This window comes from Berghia stephanieae, chromosome 11 (assembly GCF_034508935.2).
Source record: "Berghia stephanieae isolate SIO BIC M18660-M18661 chromosome 11, UCSD_Bste_1.3, whole genome shotgun sequence".
NCBI classification, from domain to species: domain Eukaryota; kingdom Metazoa; phylum Mollusca; class Gastropoda; order Nudibranchia; family Aeolidiidae; genus Berghia; species Berghia stephanieae.
The window spans coordinates 16727842-16731958 of NC_088370.1; positions in this window are offsets into that span (position 1 = coordinate 16727842).

Genomic DNA, 4117 nt, shown 5'->3' on the forward strand with positions numbered 1-4117 from the left:
TTATAATCTGTACTGTGTTATGTGCTCTAGTGGTAAGACCCGCATTCAGATCGGAAGGCTCAGGGTTCGAAACCAGCTCTGAGAGGCGCATAGTTGAATTCTTCGAAAAGGCTCTTACTCATATTCTTTCACAGTAATCAGGTGTAAAATGAGTACCTGGTAGTTAATAGCGTTTTCTCTGTCCGAAAAATAAGTGTTCTGTGTTCTTTTTATTTTTTTATTTTTTTTTTTTGAAAGAGAAAAGATAGAAGATTAGACAAACAAACGGCTTTCCAATGCATTCTGGGATACTGTGCAATAGTATATTCTTTGGGGACTCACGTCAGTTACATCATCAGGACTTTGGGCAGTCCATTAGGGTGATTGCAAAAAATAGCCTTAACAACGCTTAGACAGATAAATGGAGAGATAAATATGTGACCCTTCGTCTCGAAACGGTATTATATTCGGGATGAATTGGACCCCGAAACGTGACTTTAGAATTAAATTGATAATAAATACCAATTTTTGAGCTTTTGCATTGCGAAAAATGGTCTTCATTCTCTGACATAACAAATCGAAACAAACCCCAAGTTTCATGTTTTTGTCAATAAAGTCAATTTTTTGCACCCGAATCATCCCGACATAATACCGTTTAGAGACGGTGAGTCACATATTATATAGATGTATAGATTAGATGATATATATATTATTTAAATTGACGGATAGATAATAGATAGTTAGACAGACAGAGAAACAAATAGATAGATATAAAGACATATAGATATACAGATAGATAGATGGATAGATAAATAAATTGATAGATGGATATATAAGGCTTTTTACTCACACTCCATATTTAGCGTGCTCGGTCGTGAATTGAGTACTCGGTCGTGAATTGAGTCCTTGGAAAAGGTTCTTTACTCAAACATACTTAGCGTACTCGGTTGTGAATTGAGTACTCGGTCGTGAATTGAGTACTCGGTCGTGAATTGAGTACTCGGTCGTGAATTGAGTACTTGGTCGTGAATTGAGTACTTGGTCGTGAATTGAGTACTCGGTCGTGAATTGAGTACTTGGAAAAGGTTCTTTACTCAAACATACTTAGCGTGCTCGGTCGTGAATTGAGTACTTGGAAAAGGTTCTTTACTCACAGATACTTAGCGTGCTCGGTCGTGAATTGAGTCCTTGGAAAAGGTTCTTTACTCAAACATACTTAGCGTGCTCGGTCGTGAATTGAGTACTTGGAAAAGGTTCTTTACTCAAACATACTTAGCGTGCTCGGTCGTGAATTGAGTCCTTGGAAAAGGTTCTTTACTCAAACATACTTAGCGTGCTCGGTCGTGAATTGAGTACTTGGAAAAGGTTCTTTACTCACACATACTCAGCGTACTCGGTCGTGAATTGAGTCCTTGGAAAATGTTCTTTACTCACACATACTCAGCGTACCCGTTTTTGAATTGAGTTCTTGGCTCTTCACAGCGTTGGATTTGTTGAAACAAAGTAACATCCCATTACAATTATCATGTCTTGTTATCGACCATGTCAAGTGCTGCTGTTCGCTTGGGACATATTATGCATGACCCTTATACATTCACACTTTCAAGCAAAAAGATTGATGAGGAGAAGAACATTGGGTAGTAAAGCAATCAAGCAAAGTTCTTAGGGATGTATGGCTAATAAGAATCTGACATACTCGTGAAAAACACATATTTAAAAATTTGGCCAGAAAACACGTCCTTCAAATATCGATCGATCTAAATGGCCCTCATCTAGCTAGGCAAAAATCCTCAAACATGGGGCTTCGCGATATTATTTGAAGGACGAGTTTTCTGACCAAATTTTCAAAATATGGGTTTTTCCAGAGTACGGCGGTAATGGCTTCTCGTACAACAATGATATTCTTTGGGGAGCCCAGAACGGTTACATCATGCTTGGACTCGTGTCGGAGCAGGGCGCCATGATCATCATCACGCATGTTGAATCTCCCCCGGGGGGTGGGGTGGGGGTGGGGAGGGGGGGGGGTGGGGTGTTGGGGGAGTGAGAAAAGGCTTTTGGTCATCCAATGTAGGTCGATCGTCCGTCCATCCGTCTGCCCGTCCCTGCGGCTTGATGACTGTTGGGTCAGGATGACCTAGTGAATTGGAATTGGAAGATCAGGCAGATATTATGTGTATTTTTGAATAAAGAATCCGGTTAAACGGGAATCTCTTGTGTCGATATCCGGGTAGTTTTATTTTTACATTAGTATGTGAATCGTTCATCGCAAATTATGTTGCATCGGTGGTTGTCTTGTAACAAAAGCAAGCAATACTGGCCGTGGTCCGTGACAAAACAAGTGATAAGAATTCTGTCTCCTGCGATTTGTCTTTGGTATGGACACTTAACGTCTAGCACTCTTGCTTTTTGGAATTCCGAACGTGTTCCCAAAACAAAACCCAAATAAACCCGCTCGTTGAATTATTTTGATATTTTGCAATTTTATTAGAAAGGAATAGTTCTAATAGTGGTAAAAAAAATGGAAAATATATCTTTATAACTTTATAATACAATAGAAAGAAATAAACAGCGTCGCATTTTTTGTGACCACCTGATATATTTGGCTATAGATAGTATGCACTTGGCTAAGAAGCTCACAACATTGCCATCCGGAAGTATAACGGACCAACACACAACACTGTGTGTAACCATGAACGTTTATAGTATGGTTAATACAGTTTAGAAAGAATTACTCATAAACGCGGATGGCAAATATATATATATATATATATATATATATATATATATATATATAATATATGTATGTATATATATATATATATATATATATATATATATATATATATATATATATATATATAATAAAGACCTGAGTGACGTCAACTTCGAACTATCTATAAATTCATTTTCCACCACTTACAATTTCATTAGTTTTGTGCCTGTTATGTTCATTTTAGTGCAAAACTTCAACTTGAATCGATTGATTCCCCGTGCATTTGGCATTACATCTTCGACATTATCATAATGTGGTCCTCGGAGACTTCTCGATGGCAGTGAGAAAAGGCTGTTATTTGTCCAAAATTGGTCGTTTGGCTATTGTCACTGGAGATGACCACTTGCCCTTCATAATAATAATAGACTATGTCAAAATGACCCACCTGTCCTAATGCAAAACAATGGTAAGCTTTTAACTATCTCTTCACTAGCCATTTTCAGGATATTCCCGAAAAATTCACACCCAAAACTAACACAAAAATAGATTTTTTTATCACTTACCTTTTCCTTTCCAGCCATTTTCATAATCTTCCCCAAAATTTCACACCCACCCAACATAAAAATATTGTTTTCTTTTACTCAAACCGAAAAACAACAAATACATCCAATGCATAATATTGATCAGCAAAAGAAACTCTACAACACAGTGTCACATTTTTATGATATTATAATAAAACATTTTTCTTTAAAATGTGTGATTTACAAAATAAATCTGAATGATAAAAGTGCTGGTTGGATCGTAACGAATGTGACAATTTTCATATGGTTGGTAAGGAGAAGGTTAAACATAATAGCAGTATAAATTTTGCCATAAATAATTTCTTTTGCAAAACATGCTCTATCTATCTACAACACACTGTTCATTTTCTTTAAATCTTATGAAGTACAATATAAATTTGAATTAGAAAATGACAGTTGGTTGTATCGTAAAGAATGTGACAATTTTCCTATAGTTGGTATGGAGAGGGTTAATGTTTGTCTCTGACTTTGTGGTCCAGTGGTGTGACACTAAAGTGTGACAATGCGGTCACTGGTTCGAATCAAGATTTGGCCGGCGCCATAATCAGTCTTTAGACAGGAGTCTTTTTCTCGCATTTTTGTTACCATATATGTGACTCAGCGTGTCAAAGCGGTATTATGTCGGGATGGACTGGATGATGGAAATTAAATTTATGGACACAAATATGAGATTTGGGTTCAATTTATGTTCGAACCACTGGTCACCCCTACAGCACTCAACACAAAGCTCTATGGTGAGGCTGAGGACCTAAAGCGGACCACAGACTTCATAGCAGATATCGGACTGCAGCCATAGATGTCCAACAGAGGAACGAAGAAGAAGAAGAAGAAGAAAATAAATCCT